Source organism: Ammospiza nelsoni, chromosome 15, assembly GCF_027579445.1.
Source record: "Ammospiza nelsoni isolate bAmmNel1 chromosome 15, bAmmNel1.pri, whole genome shotgun sequence".
NCBI lineage: Eukaryota > Metazoa > Chordata > Aves > Passeriformes > Passerellidae > Ammospiza > Ammospiza nelsoni.
The window spans coordinates 6,847,153-6,863,216 of record NC_080647.1 but is presented as its reverse complement, the minus strand read 5'-3'; positions in this window follow the sequence as shown (position 1 = coordinate 6,863,216).

The following is a 16,064-nucleotide window of genomic DNA, read 5'->3' as shown; positions in this document are numbered from 1 at the left end:
GAACAATAATTCAAAACGTAACAAGCACACTGAATTTTTTTTTCCTTTTTAGATTTGGGTTAAGTTTGCATGAAGCATTACTTAAAGCTTCCCTCCTATATTTCATAAACGTTTACTGCATCAGCAGCTGAGTTTTACTGTATTTCCCACCAAAGTCGATTAACTAAATACAGACTTTCAGAGTTGCCGGTGAGTTCTTTGGATTTCTTCAGAACACAAGATGATGAAACTTGGCAGACGGTCCCTCACCTACACTTAACACACATAAGACACACAAGCAGAATTTGTTTTTTTGGGGGGAGCGATTAATGATTTAATCTCAGAAAACTCACTCTCCAAACTCAAAAAAATTGTCTTTATATACCCGATGCGTATATGGGAAAAAATATTGTATGTAGGACCAATTTCAGAGGGGAAAGTCTCAGCGCTGCGCACGTTGCTCCATCACTGCAGCTCCCAGAGAGCTGCGAGGCTGCCCTGGGAAGCCGGCCCTTGCCAGGATATTCAAAATTTCCTGTACAAAGCGAGCAACCACCGAGGGGAAAAGAGAAAAAAAAGCAAAAGCTGGCTGCCAATTGAATTTCCTTTAATATTTTAAATTATTTCGGCGAATTATTCTTTGGTTACACTAGCACTATATTTTAAACGTACAAAACTATTTTCTACGTGCGGGGGCGCGCAGACTCCGCGCCGGGCCGGCAGCCCGCGGGTCCCCGCGTTCGCTTTAAAAAAAGAGGGAAACGGGAAAAAAAAAAAAGAAAAAAAGAAAAAAAAGAAAAAAATCAACCCCGAGCCCCACCTGCGGGGGGCGGGCGCGGCCCAAAAGAAAAAAAAAAAAAAAATTTAAAAATTATTAATAGTGGGGGGGGATGGAAATTAAAAAAAAAAACGCGAGGAAAAGGCACCGGGGGGTGGCGGGGGCGCCCCGCACCCACGTGGGAACCGGCCCCGCGCGCCGCTCCCGCACCACCGGCCCGGGGGGGCCCCGTCCGCCGCCCCCCGGTGCCGCCGCTGTCACCGCCCGGGCGGCTCGGCCCGAGCCCCGCGGCCGCCTGCCTTTGTGCCGCGCGGGGCGGCTCCGCCGGGGCGCTGCCGGGGCGCTCCCCACCCCCCGCACCACAGAAAGTTTCTTTAACAGTTCTGGGGGGAGGTGTTTGGGGGTTTTTTAAAGTTCTTCGCGCTCCCCTCGCAAAGTTTCGGCCGGGCCCGCGTCCGGCCGTTCCCCGCGGGGAGCGGCGCGACCCCGCCCACGGGGCAGCGGCGGCGGGAGGGGGTCCCGCCGAGCCCCCCCTCAGCGCGCCCCGTCCCGCGTGTCCGTCCCGCGGGGCCGCGCCGGGCCGGGCCGGGCCGTGCCGCCCGCAGCGGGTACAGGGCACGGGGGGTGCCGGCCGCCCCCCGCCGCGCCTCGGCCCCGCCGCCCTGCCCGCCCTCCCTCCTCACCTCCGAGTCCACTCGAAAATGGCGCCGAAACCGAAAAAACTTCGCAAATTTCATTGTAGGCGGCTGCAAAGGCTGCTGGGAGCGGGGGCGGCCGCAGCGCCGCCCGCCGGGGCGGGCCGGGCCGGGCTGGGCGCGGCGCGGGGCGGGGAGCGGAGCGCGGTGCGGCCCCGGCACGGCCCGGCTGTGGCTGCGGGGAGCGCCGGGGCGGGGATTCACCTGCCCCCGGCCCGGGGCTGTGAACCGGCACCGCCGCGCCCCCGCAGCCGCCGAAAGCCGCGTGCAGAGAAAAGAAACCTCAATTAGGAAAGAGTAAACAGATGTATGTAAAACACGAGAGCTCCGCGGGAGCGGTGGGAACGCTCAGTTGCGCCCTTCGTGCGAACCAGTTCGTTCCGCTGCCTCTTCCGTCGGGGGTTTATGGCCGCTCATAACCCAGACGGAAAAGGGATGATGCTTTTCCAGCCCTGCTTGGTAAAAGTTGATGTCTTATTACTCAGTGTGGCTCTGTCCATGCACTCACATGACATCAGAGCAGGACTTAAAATAATTCTCTTTTTTCCCCCATTACTGTGATGCTAAGTTCTCTACAAACATTGATTCTCAGTCTGCGTTTTTCTGATCTGTAAGGCTTTCCCACGTCCAGCGGGCACAGCCTTATAACCTGCCCGGAGTCACACAGGAGCAGTGGGAGCAGGATTTCGGAGCCCACAGTGCACATCCTGGCTGTGCGATGGCACCACGGCACACTCGCAGGGTGGATGGGCTCTTTTGAGACATGGTTTCTTTTAAATATAAAGTCAGAACTTGGGGAGCATGGCAAGCTCAGACCTGGGAAAAATGATGCTGAGGCAAAATGTTCCTTTCCAAAAGGAGAACCCAGATCTGGTGGTCAGAAACATGCAGATTTGTCACATTCATCATTGGAAGTGGTTAAAGCTGCCAAGTCTCTTGTTGGCCTGGTGGGTTTGAATTCTTCCCGCAGTTTTTATTTCTACCCCCACCCCAAACAGCAAAAAAAACCCCCAAACCCTGTTGCTAAATAATTGCTCTGTTCTCACAGGTGAAACAGCAAAGCTCAATTAATTCTGCTTTGTAAAGTGCTTCTGATCCTCTGATGGAAACATGTAGGGGCAAAACACTTTTATTTTGCAACTTGCAAAGGCTGATAAGAGCGATGAAAACGGAAAAGCCTCACCACTGAGGGGGATTACAGCCCCACGCTTTTTCCACTCGAGATCTTAGAGATGAGCTGATGGCTGTTGCTTTTCATTTAGAAGGGTTTTTCCCCCTCTTTTGAAAGAAACGCAATCACTACCAAGTATTCTAGAGGGACTTCATCTTTAAACAAATAATGTTTTTCTTGTTGGGTGTGCACTATTATTTTCTTAATTATTCCTGGATTTATGCCTGTTCCACCAAGAGTTTTCTCAGATGGCAGAAACAATTGGTCCTTTTTTATTACGCTAATAGCAAAAAGTATCCCTAATAAAATGACTCTGTACATCCCATAAACTCAAATGGGACACATTTTGCCAACAATCACACCTCTTCATTGAGGCATCTTATGTGCTGCCTTTTTTTTTTTTACTTTTTTTCCACATTACTATTGTTTACTACTCGGCCTCACTGGCTGGCTAAGTCTTGGTGCCAAAACGAAACGAATCGAGTCATTTATTTAGCACCAGAGCCCTCCCACTCACCCTTAGCATGAATGTTGAGATCTCAGCAGATGTGGTAGGGAATGAATGGGCAAAGAGATTCACCTACACAGAATCACATCTACTTGTGGGTGGCCTCTAATTAATTTGGCTTCGAGGCTCCGCTGCAAGGTAGATGGGTTAGGAAGTCTGGCCAGGAGTCATCTGGTTGAATCATACCTATTCTATGGAGAACTTCATTGTGTAGCTGTGTCTGACTCCCACCCTTGTGAGAACTAATTAAAACATAGAAAAAAAAAGCGCCCCACACTTATTGGAAGTCAAATATAAATGTCAGCGTTTCGGATGAAATGGTATCTTGGGAGGCTCCTGCACATTTAATCAGCTGGTTGCACCATGTATATCATGGCCTCAAAAGCTGCAGTGAGAACCACGAAAGGCACTGGCTTAACATCAGCAAAAGTGTTTGCCAAGCTTGGATTATGTCACCATTTTATGATCTTGCTTTGTAAAGGGAGAATACTCTTGGGGAGAAAGGACTCGGCATGCCGGATCTACAGCGAGAGCGAGGAATGAATGCTGCTCACAGAGACTGGGGGAGGGCCAGGGGCTCTGTGTGCTGGGGTGGCTTTGCACATGGATGCTGTACAGTTGCTGCCACCAAGCAGAGATGCACCCCACGGATCACTGGGGCTGAAAGCAAAAACCCAAAATACCCCAGCAGAGCTGTTTGCTGCTTGCCCTCCCACGGGCACACCTGTGGGGGCCCTGCCTGGGTCCTGTTTGTCACTGTCCCCTGGCTCTTGGGGCATCTCTGTCCCATTCCAGGGAAAATGGAGATGCTCTGAGGCCCTCTGGTTTTCCCTTGCCTCAGGATACAGACACCCAGCCAGGCTGGGGCTTGTCAGACACTCAGAATGTGATGCCCTTGCGGAGGTGGCAGCCATGGAACTGGTTAAAAAAATAAACATCCCCCACCACACATGTGAAATGTGGCCTGCTGAGATGCTTCTGTTCCCTGTCACAGGGGTGAGCTGTGGCCACTCCTTCCGTGCTGCAGGCTGGTGGTAAAGGCAGGAAACTCTTTGAGGAGACCAATTCTGTTTGCCCAGCACAAGCCCCAATGCTGAGCTTGCATCTGCTTCTGTCAGTGCAAGGAGAATAAAGAAAAAAACTTGGAGGCTACGTGCCCTTTGAGGAGGGCTGTTGGTGGGACAAGTGACATTGGAGGGGACATACAGCTGAAGAGAAACACCTCTTCAAAAGCAGCCCCTGGGGTCTGAGAGCTGTGCTGCCATGCTGCCCTTGCTTTCCTGTTGCTGCAAGAGCCTTGACAGCCCGTAGTCCCTGCTGCTGGAGCATCCTGCCCAGCCTGGAAACTTTCCACTGCTATTGGGCTCATAAATTGTGCTGCTTCTGGAGGAGTGTCTAGCCAGCTCCTGACTGCATCCTACCACTGGCCTTAGCATGGGCAAGGGGGTCCCTGTGCCTGCAGGGGCTGTGTAGGGCACAGGGAGTGCAGGTGGGCAGCCTGGGGTGCCTGGGACAGTGGAAAGGACCAGGTGTGGGTACAGCCACAGCATTTTGTGCTTCCCAATGAACAGAACGATGGTTCCTGGTGTGCAGAATGGGGACCAGGGTCTTTTATTTATTGCATTACCCCTCTAGCACAGTAAACTGCCCGTCCTGAGCTCTGGCTTCTGCACTAACCCTTCCTCCAGCCTTTCAGTCCCTTGTGACCAGATTGAACAGTGGGTTAGTGCTTGGTTTCTTTCCATGTCTCCTTCATCTGCCCTTGTGCACCAGCCCTGGCATTCTGCAATTCCCCCAGCTCTGTGTGTGGTGTGACAGTCCCAGCCTCGGCTTCCCGGGCACCCTCAGCGCTCGCAGCCACCTCAGACACTCTGCAGTGTGGAGGACGGGTGTGGCGGCCATGCCGATGGCATTTTGGCAGCATCTCCCGCCTTGCCTTGGCTCACAGAGTTCCCGGAGCGTAGCACTGTCTGGACAGGGATTTCACTGCCTGCCATCCAGGCTGCCAGCACAGCCTTGTCACTGCAATTTGTCACACGTGTCTGGTGTGTGCTGGGATGATGGAATTGCTCCTTGTCTGGCATGAGGAGCGGCCGGGCCTTGCTGGGCCTTGCCGGGCCCACACGCGGCTGTGCCGGGCCCATGCTCTGCTCCTGAGGTGTGAACCAGCACTGTGGCATTTCCTCCCATCACCTCCTTTCTTTCACTAGAGTTGGGTTATTTTTGTAGAAAATATCTGGCTTTTATTGAAACACTAATTATAAAGGATCTTTTTGTTGTTTGGAGACGGAAACCTTCAGCAGAGGCACCAGCTCTCCAGTCCTCCCCTCCTTGCCTTTGCAGTTATTTGCTGTATTTATTTACTGCAAAATGTGCTGTATTGCCTGACATTTTTTGGTTATCAAAATATTTTGATTATGTGCAGGGGAGGGGGTGGGTTGATAGCACGGCTGACATCTCGATAGAAAACTGCCTGTAAAACATTCTAACTAAACTCAGGGCGGGGAAGAGTGAGATATTCCAGCCTGTCCCAGGCAAGCCCTTGGCACTGCTGCTGTGACCCGGCTGTTCAGAGCCATTTCCCTGTATATTTCTGCCTCTTTTGTGAGCTCTCCCCATGGATGCATCAACCACAGCAAGCATGGAAAGGAGGGCAGGGGAGAAGGTGCTGCTGCAGGATCACATCCCAAAATCACGGCCCAGGTTTTCCCATGGAGTCTGAGAGGAGACAGAGGGAGGATACAAAAAGCAAAGGTCAAAAAAGCAAAGGGACGGAAGTTGCACATCAAGGTCACTCCAGAAAGGGCTGAAGCACTTCCCACTTTTTTCCCCTCTGGCAGAAGTGTTGTCTTTGTGACATGACCACCAGCCCATTGGCTGTGGGGATGTCTGCTGACTCTGCCCTTGAGCAAATGCCATCAGCAGAAGATGTCCCAACTCATGAGTGAAGAGCTGCTCACATCTTGAAAGCAATTTTTGCATTTTGATTTGAAATAACATTGAGCAATTATCTGTTACAGCAGCTCTCCAGCTTCTGCATGCAAAAGTGTTTACAATTGTGAAGATCAATATTTATCAGCACACAATAATTTTGTCTGTTCCTGTGATTGTTCTGAATGTAAACAAGCTCCTCTGACTTCCCCAATGCCAGCACACTTAAAATTTTTTCTGACTCGTGTTACCAAACCTGCAATTTGTCATTGATACAGTATTCTGTCAGAAATACAGTGCTGTGGGCATGTACATACAAATATTGTACTCTCTTGGCAAAGCCAAATGTCATGATAGGATAATGTGTTATTTAATACAGAGCTGTAGATTAGACAAGGACATTTGCAATACAAACCAGTCCCAACATCAGACAGTTGCAAAAGTTATTGTTATGCTGATACTGTAGGAAAACTGATATTTCTAGCTGAACATTTTATGTATTGTGCTCTGTGACCGTCCCATGGACCTCTGCCATATGACACTTAGTCTTAAATTATACTGTCCAAGAGCCATTTTGTACAATTCAAGGCAATAGCTCCAGGAGGAACTCCTTAGGCATGCAAGGAGTCTGAAATGGTGGGTTAGTGGTTGTCTTTAGATGCCCTTGGCCCTCCTCCTAGGAAACATGGTCTGGCTCCTAGCTTTTTACATGGAAAATGTAGTAATTCCTAAAGGCTAGGTCCTAGAACAGTCCAAAGAAAACCCAAGCAGTGAAGCTGTGTATTTCAGAGAGATGGGCTGGGCTTGTTCAGGAACAAGGGTTCAAATGCTGGGGAGAGCCCAGCACACCAGTCCCAAGCTCTCTGACTGCTGGTGTTTCCCTTCTTTCCCACCCTGGGATGGAATGGGAAGGCTTTGGGAAGTGTCATGCAGCTCTCCAGCCCAAGACCACTTGCTTTGGTGTCTCTTGGACCCTGCCTAGGGAAAGTTTATCTCAGGGGGCTTTAGAGGGACCCAGCTCCCACAGAGGTTTTGGTTGCTTTTGAAAATCCCGGGTTTTGTTGATGCTACTCCTGGAAACTGACATTTTTTTCTGAAGTGAGGTGTTGCTTTCTAATAAGGCATTTTTGAGCTGGTGTAACCATTTTGTGCTGATCCCAGCTGCTTGTGCTGTGTTGCAGGGGGGGAAGGAAATCATGGCGCTGGGTGTGCAGGTTGGCTGTGCTCCAGTCATCCTATTAGCAGAGTTTTAACAGGAAGACAAGCATTGCTCCTGGGGATATACATTAATTAGGTTTCTGTATGGCCAGGGCACAATATACCTTCACACAAGCTTTTTACCCTAAATTGCTCAGGTTTTTTTAATTACTCAATTACCTTGAGTTGCACCTGCTGTACAACAGAGTGTTTTTCACTCTGAGGAGCACGATGAAGAATTGTTGCTCATACCCTCCCATCAGTGCTGGCAGAGCTCACAGGGAGGCACTTTGTTCACATCTTCCTTTCTTTTAAATGCTTTTTATCTCACAGTGCTTCCAACTAGCATGGAGACTTTGGAGATGAATCTGGGATTTAAAACCACGCAAGATCTGATTTTCTGTGTAATATTGCAGGTTTGCACCAGGAATCAATTTAGCAACTCAAAGTGCAGAAGAAACATCTAAACAGGCTTAAATTTGTGTTTCTCATATTGTCCTGCAAAGAGATGTTGTGTGAGCAGGGTGCCAAAGCCTGCATGGAGAGTGGCTGCACCACACACTGCTTTGCAAATTCACATACAGTTGTGTCTCTTGGGACAGAATACCAGGCACTTAACTGCCACACCTGGCCCAATTCCAGTGAATTCTGTTAAGAGCTTTATCCTTGCCATTGAAAATACAAACTGTAGCATTATTTGTAGAGAAAGAAGTAGTATTTATATATATGTGTGTGTGTGTGTCTGTTTCACATCATCACTGGACATTGTCTCTTGAAAGCTGCAGTCATTCCTGGGGCTTCCCATGCCTTGGTGTGTCTGTACCTGTGACCTGCCGTGGCTTCTGTGACAGTGCAGGTGTCCAGAGCACTGTGTGCTGGGCAAGGGTGGAATAGCCTGGGGAGATGGAGGAAATCCTGCACCCAATCAAGGGGCAGCCAGCAGTGCCTTGTGACCCCCAGACACCAGGGCCCAACAACACAGAAATGCCCTGCAGGGATGGCTGTAGGTGCTGGGAAAGGTGAGAGAGGAGCAGAAGTGTGAGAAAGGGAAGTGGCAGCAAAACCAGTCTAGCCCAAAAGGCAGAACGCCAAAATGAGACCACCCAGAATACGTCTAATTAGTGCTTTTCCTAAATTAGTGCTTCTCTCTGCTCGTCTTTCATTAATTTTTCTCCTTTATGAAATGTCAAGTTTAGTGGGTGTGATAAAGCTCTCCTGGGGAGCAGGGGAGGATGTGCAGGCAGTGAGCAGGCAGTGCCTCCAGGCTGCCCTCAGGATGGGGTGCAGGATCAGGCCCATGCCAGCCCCAGATCCTGCCCTGCTGGGAGTGATGCTGCTGGGGGAACTCGACCAGGTGTGAAGGGACAGAGCAGAGCTCCCTGCAGGAATGCACGTGTACACCCAAACACTGTGCTATGCAGAATCCCCACCCACCCTGAGAGCTGCACAGCTTGAAAAGGGTGTGTAATTATGTCTCTGCCCAACATTATTTATTTCAGTGGGTGCTGAAAACTGCAAAAAATAATTAATGTCTTTTAATGGAGGGGGCATGGAGAGTGTCTTGTGGGGCGGCTCCTGTTGCTGTGCCCTGGCTGCAGCCCAGGAGAGCAGTGGCAGACCCATGGCTGTGTGGCAGTCATCAGCTTCCAGGAGCAGCTCAGCCCTTCCCAGAAGCCCATCACCCCAGCAGAGACGTGCATTGGATGGTCCTGAGTGTCCCAGCTTCATGGGAGCACACCAAGGGGGCAGGAGACACAGAAACCCAGCAGAGAAGGGCTGTGTAACCCACAGGGAATGCCAATGAGGAAAGCAAGGTGACCTCCCTTTTGTTTTGCAGACTGATTTGTGATTTGGGAGAGTCAGTGATGAGACAGGCTATTGAAGCTGCTGCCTTTTAGTTTAGTATTTTGCACTGACTACATATAACAAAGTATTCTAATTTAAAAATTAATTAATTCTCAATTTTTCTTCTGGGAAAAAAAAAATCTACATTTCTGTACTCCTTGCAGGGAAGAAATCCAATTTTGTTTGCAGGAAAGAGAAATTTCATCCTCTTGGTGAAAATACCTAACTGTAAAGAGACAGAAGAAAAAGCCCGAATTAGTTTCATGATGTCAGTAAATGATACCATGAATTGGGAAATCCATGAGTTTCACTGAAACCAGTCACGGTTTCCATCTCCCTCTGCCTCCCATCTGCTTGAAAACACTTAGTTCAGTCTTGAGCCTGGAGGAGTGCAGAGGTAGCTAAATATTTCCACATCTGGTTTGGGGAAGATTTGGAAAAATAATTTTGCTGCAGAATTAACAAGAGTAATGGAGCTTATGTGTTTCTCTCAGTATAGGGCAATATATTGTAGAGCTTCTCCTTGAGCACATTTGTGCCAGACTGCTTCACTTGATGTTACCTACTTACCTATTCTTCAGAGAGGAAAGTTTGCTGCCTCCCTGAGAGATAAAAGGGCTGTTCTCAACCATAGGAAAATTTGTACTCTTTCATTTTAGAAAGTTTCACCATCTGAGCCCTGATTCTTCTATGCTTTCACTTACTTTGCCTGTGTGGTTTCATGGTCTGAAAGGATATCAGCTGTAAATGATACCAAGGAGAAGTAACATGGGAGACAACTACATGTGTTTAGCTGTTTGTTTGCATCCAGAAAAATGCTCAGAGGAATCAGTTTTGAAAAATGAGGGTTTTTTCTATGGAAAATATTTTGCCTAAAAGTCTGTATGAAGTGAAAGGGTCAGTGAGGATGCTTCACCTGGAGAATGCCCTGTGCTGTAGAACAGCTGTGCCTGTCTGGTCCTCTATGGCTCTGCAGCAGTCAGTCAGAGGTGGAGTTTCACCTCCTCTCAGGCAAGGACTGACCTGCAAAATGCAGAAGCAGCTGGTTCCTTTTAGCAGCCTGCTCGGGGTCACGGTGGCTGCCCGCACTGATGAGTGGCTCTTCCTTGCCAGTGGTGCCAGTGCAGAACAGGACACCCTAAAGGTACTTGGGTTGTGAGGTGGTGGTTAGATGGGATGTGCAGAAACCAACTGTGAGCTCTGCACGAGGAGAAATATCTGTGGGGCATCACCCAGCACTTGCAGCTGGTGTTGGCAGAAGCACCAGCAGCTCCCCCTGAAAGGGTTTCAACAGACTGGGCAGACAGGTGCCTTGGGGCTGGGGGAAAGCAGCAGCTCGTGGTGCTGGTCACCCCTGGGAACCAGCTGTGTCAGTGAAAGGCACTGAGACCTACTGAAACTCCTGTTCAGGTTTTGTTTTCTCCAGCAGTCACAGTTTACAAACTGGAGCCAGCACTCACCTCCTCTCTGCCGCCTCTGCCGTTCCCCCAGGAGGGCGGTGGGCAGGGAGCCACCACACTCAGGAAGAGCCTTTGTTGCAGGGCTCAGCCATTGAATTCAGTGACTTTCAGAGAACCTCACACTTATTTTAAAGTTTTATTGTTTGCTCTGGAAAGCAGCTCTCAAATACTGTGTCTGCACCCCCTGAACAGCAACATGCGCTTTTGGGAGCTGCTGGGCTGCCCTCAGAGAAGGCTGGACTTGGAGACTGCATTGAGTTGCCTGGATTTTGGGGTGGTGGTGGCAGAGGCCAGATTAGTGATCCACCGTGGGTCACTGTGGCTTCAGAGTGCAGTGACAGTGCTGGGCAGGAGGAGAAGCCTGTGTGAGGATAACAGCATTCTTTTTGTTGTTCAATTTGCATCCTCTTCCTTCCCCCTTGCTTTGGAGCTCCCTTTTACGCTGGGCTGCTCCTGGCGCACAATGAGTTTTAGCTTGCTTGGGGCAGGTATTTCCTCCTTGGTAAGCAGTAACTCCTGTCTGAGTCCCAAGAATATCAGGAACAGGACCACACCATGGCAGTGAGTGGGGCAGCTGGACGTCACTGCATGGACAGGGATGGGGATGGCGACACAGCACTTTGACCTGGGAGGGCTGGCTGTGCAGCAGCCTCCCGTGCTGGGTCACTCTCTGAGATGTCTGGCTAAGACGAGGCAGCCTGAGCCACAACCAAGTTATTATGGGGCCTTGGAGAAGGCGTCTTGGCAGCTGCCATTTGCGCCATGCAGAGAGGAGCTCCCCCACCTCAGTCCCTCACTGGCAATAACCGCTAGAAAGCAGCCTTAAAACAACAACCAGCTTTCTAATAAAGCTGGCAAGTAATGCTGAGACAGAAAGGCAGGAGAACCCCATGCAGTCCTGGAGCACAGCCTGCAAACCAGACCTTGCAGCACAATGTCCTGGCCTGATTTGGTGAGTTCTTGTCCCCTTCAGCAGGCTGGTGTCTGACAGCCACTGTGCTGAGCTGCAGCCTTTGCCCAGAACTGGTGTCCTCCATCTCTGCTGGTGGCAGGTTGGTGGCCAGCTGTACCTGTGTAATGTCAGGGCAGGGCACATCACCTCTGCCAGTGGTGACAGCAACAGTGCAAGCTGTGGAGGTGTTGGTGCAAAAAGCTACTCAGTGTGTTTTTACAAAACTGCAGCCCCAGTCCTTCTTTGCCATCTTCTTCATAGCCGTGCCTTGCAGTCTCAGTCCCGAGAGCATGTTTAAGGTTTTTATTTTGAACATGCAGATCCCGTCTGGATGCTGGCACGCCCTGCTTGGAGCAGTCCCAGCAGCACCGTCTGTCCGGCTGGCACTGGAACCCCTCCTTCGCTGCAGGCTGGCTCGGAGACACGCTGAGGGCGCTGCTGGTGCTGCCCAGGGGGAAACGCGGTGGAGTCTGTGCGGGAGCGGTGCGGGAGCGGTGCGGGAGCGGCGGCGGGCTGAGGACCAGCAGAGGGAGCACAAGAGTGCAGAAATCCCACCGGGAAGCCGGGGGACCGAGGGCTCCGGCTGCGCCGGTGTGCGCGGTGTGTGCCGGTGTACGCTGCTACGGTGTGTGCCGGTGTGTGCCGGTGTACGCTGCTACGGTGTGTGCCGGTGTGTGCCGGTGTGTGCCGGTGTGTGCGGTGTGTGCCGGTGTGTGCGGTGTGCGCCGGTGTGTGCCGGTGTGTGCGGTGTGTGCCGGTGTGTGCGGTATGTGCCGGTGTGTGCGGTGTGTGCGGTGTGTGCCGGTGTGTGCCGGTATGTGCCGGTGTGTGCGGTGTGTGCCGGTGTGTGCCGGTGTGTGCCGGTGTGTGCCAGTGTGCGCGGTGTGTGCGCGGTGTGTGCCGGTGTGTGCCGGTGTGCGCTGCTGCGTTGTGCGCCCCGCGGCTGCCCCATCCCAGAGCCGCAGGGATCCCCGCAGGACCGGTGCGGAAAGGTGCGGGTGTCACAGCCAGCCGTCATTGCCCTGGCTCTCCATCAGCAGCCCCCGAGCCGCGTTATCCGGTGAGAGATGCCGAGACAACCGGTCCTGCAGTCAGGACACAGCCTGTGAGGACAGTCCACATGCCTGTGCATGGCCAGAGTTCTGCAGTGACTTTGCAGGCTCATCAGTCACATTTCAATTCATACTTCTCCTGAAACGGAGTCCTCCTCACGCTGCCAGAATGAGCAAACCCCCGGCTGAGGCTGGAGGGCAGGCAGTGGCTGCGAGCGGTGCCCCAAAGTGCCAGGCTGCCTGCCAGGCCCTGCAAAGGAGCTTTCAGCACCTCCAAGCCCGACTTGCTTTTGGAGTTCACTATGAAAAAGACACCGTGACAAATCCCAGAGGGTTATTTTTGGCAGAAAACTATATTTGAAAGAAAACAGAGCAGCCATCCTGTTGCAGCCAACGGAGCCTTGGATATCCCTGCTGCAGCTCAGTGCTGCCTTTCTTGCTGTCTTTTCTCCCAGAGGCAGAAATGCCACGAGACTCTGGTTATAACCAGATTATTCACATGGGAGTATCTGCTCACACTCTTAGTGTCCCCAGCATGCTTGTCCTCATTGAATAAATCTCCAGCTGTCTGAGCAATGCATGACCCACCTGGGACCTCCTTGAGCACCCTGTGAAGGGCAGGGGCAGCAGGGCAGGTCCCTGCACTGAAAGGCTCAGCCCAGGCCAGGGGATCACAAACTAAAAAGACAAATAATTCACAGCACATCACTGCTGCTGGTGAGGTACCAAGGGCTGGTTTTGCCAAGAAGAGGTGAATTCCACCCGGGAGGAATTCACTCCTCGCCTGTGCTAATATTAAAATGTGCTGGATGATTTAATTTTAGGCCCAGTTATCTTTCTCGCCACAGAGTTTAACACAATTGTGTGGCAGGATGTCTGCAGCAGTCAGATGGGAATAATAGAGGTGTTAGTCACTCCAGAAAAGGAATTAAATTGCGCTGGGCAGTTTGCACAGTTACTTCTGGTGCTGCTGCAGGGAGAACCCTTATGTCTTGTCTAGCAAAGCTTCAGCATTTTTTTTAGGAAAGCACAGCCAGAATTTTTTACATCTTTGTCTGTCTTTCATAGCAGAGCAGTGTGTCCATGTCGCAGCTGCTGTGGGGACTGTCCTGCTGGCATCCAGGCGCCGAGGGAGGGTCATTGTCCCATTGTGTGGATGGGAAATGCGAGCACAAGGATGCAGAGCTCTGCTTGGAGGCTCTGAGCTCAAGTCTCTGGGGGCCTTGGCCTGAGCTTTAACTACAAAACCATCTTGCACAGTCCTCCATGTGCTGAGCAAAGCATTTCAGAGCATCCCCCTCTCTACCCATGACCCTTTGTCAGCAGCTTCCCTGTACTTGCTGCAGGCTGTCCCTCTGGAAACTCAGACACTCTCTCCAGCTCAGGCAGCAGCATGGATAAATCTCCATCACAAAAGCTTGAGCCCCAGCCAGATTTCCCAGAGACCAGCCAAGCTCCAGCAGAGCAGAGGCAGTTCTGACTTGTCCTTGCACCCATGCCCAGCTCCAAACCCCAGGGGCTGGTCCCTGTGATGTGGGCACAGGTGCCACCATGCATGAGGCCCATGAAATCACAGGGATCTCATGACCCAAGGGCTCAAGCTGCAGAGCAAAGAGCTCATCCTCCTGGAGCCACCATGGAGGAGAGGAACTGAGCAAACCCCAGCAGAAGGGAATGGCAGTTTTGGAAATGTGTGAGTCACACTTGGGTCGGACATTCCCAAAAAAGAGCCTGTGCTGGTTTCCTCCATGGGTGACAAGGCTCTGTCAGAGCTCTAGTGGGCACATCCTCAAGGGGCATCCACCCTGGGGCATCAGAGAGACAAGAGCAATTGTGGCTTTCTCACTGTTGGGCAATGAACTCTGAATGGTGGGCCTGAATACTGTTGGGGATTTCAATAGAAAATGCTTCAGATTGAAATGACCTTGATTACAGCTGGTTGAATAATTTATTGTGAATAAGGTTCTGTGCAAAGTTTGGCATTTTCACATTCATTATGTAACAATTGGTGATTACATTTTTTCCAATTTTTATCCTGTGCTGATCTTGATATTAGCCTGAAATGCCAGCAGTGCAATGACAAGAGACAGCATCCATGCCAACATCCATGCAAACATCCATGCCAGCTCGGGCATTACTTGCTTTTTATAGGTGAGGGACATCAAGCAACCCAGAACTGCCCCTCCCTCAGAAACACACAACCCACTGATGCTCATTTGGCTATTTTTAATTTGATTAAGGGCTCTGCAAGTCCCCTTGGGAGGACGGATGCAAATGGGGAGATGCATTTGTCACTGTGAACAACAACTTTCTGTAAACATGTATTCCCATGTAAACCAATTTAGTTCCAATTTATTCAGCAGTTTATTCAGTTTTCTTTTCCATCATTATGGGATTATGGTTTTAGTAATAAAAACTAGGATGAATTGTCTCTGATAACTACACTGACAATTTACAGAAGCGGAATTTCTTGCCCTCTATGCTATTTCTGGCAGAAATTTGTTAACAGAATTACTTAACAAAATAATAATGCGTATCAGTCATCATTCATAGAAATATTATGTAGATACTTTTACATGTGATGTGGATATAAGGACACACATGGAATTGCACTTATTAAACTGCAAATGCAATGCTTAAGGTGGGAAAACCTATGTGACCACCACTGTGTCTTAGTCTGAAACCAGATATATCTAATTTTAATTGTTTGGAAGTGGGTTTTAAGTAAGCCACAAGGAAATTTGCTTTAAACCACCAGTCCTGTCTGTACAGGAAGTTGCATCAGTGTCTTTTAGCCGGTGCAGATCTGCGTGCAGACAAGCCCTGCGTGACACGTCCTCCTGGAGGCACATTCCAAACTCACAGCACACTGTACCTTTAGTGCTGGCAGGTCAGCACCAAGAGCTAGGGCAGGAACTTTAAAAAAAATGGAAGATTGTTAGTTTTTCTTTGTGGTGATCAATGAATCCAGGACAAAAACATTGCGCTAAGTCATCAGCTGCAGTGAATTAATCGCCCAGGATTTGCTGTTCTGTTTCCTCCCCTGGGGTTCACTGAATAGTGGCATCAACAGGAACTTTATAGCACTTGTTAGAACTTTATGTTTTAGGTGAAATGTGATTTCTTTGAAGGATAACTATGACCTGCAGTCAATAACACCAATGACTTCAAATCCTCACTCTGACTGCCATTGTGGTGTGTTAGCTAACAGGAAGATGAGCCTGTTGGTCTCTGTGTGTCCTGTTGGTCTCTATGTGTGCTCAGGCTGTTGTAAAACACCAACAGGCTGCTGCTGCTGCTCTGAACCCAGCAATGCAAAGGGGTAGCTCCAAGGATCCACAGGAATCAGGTGAGAAAGGTGTTGCCATAGGTATTTTAGAAGGGCATGTCCAAGGGACTGTGCTGGCAGGTGAGCTTGTGCCTCCCAGCAAAAAGAGATGGAAACACAGAGCTGGAAGGTGGGTTTGCAGCAGCAGAGCCCTAAAAGTAGGGCTTG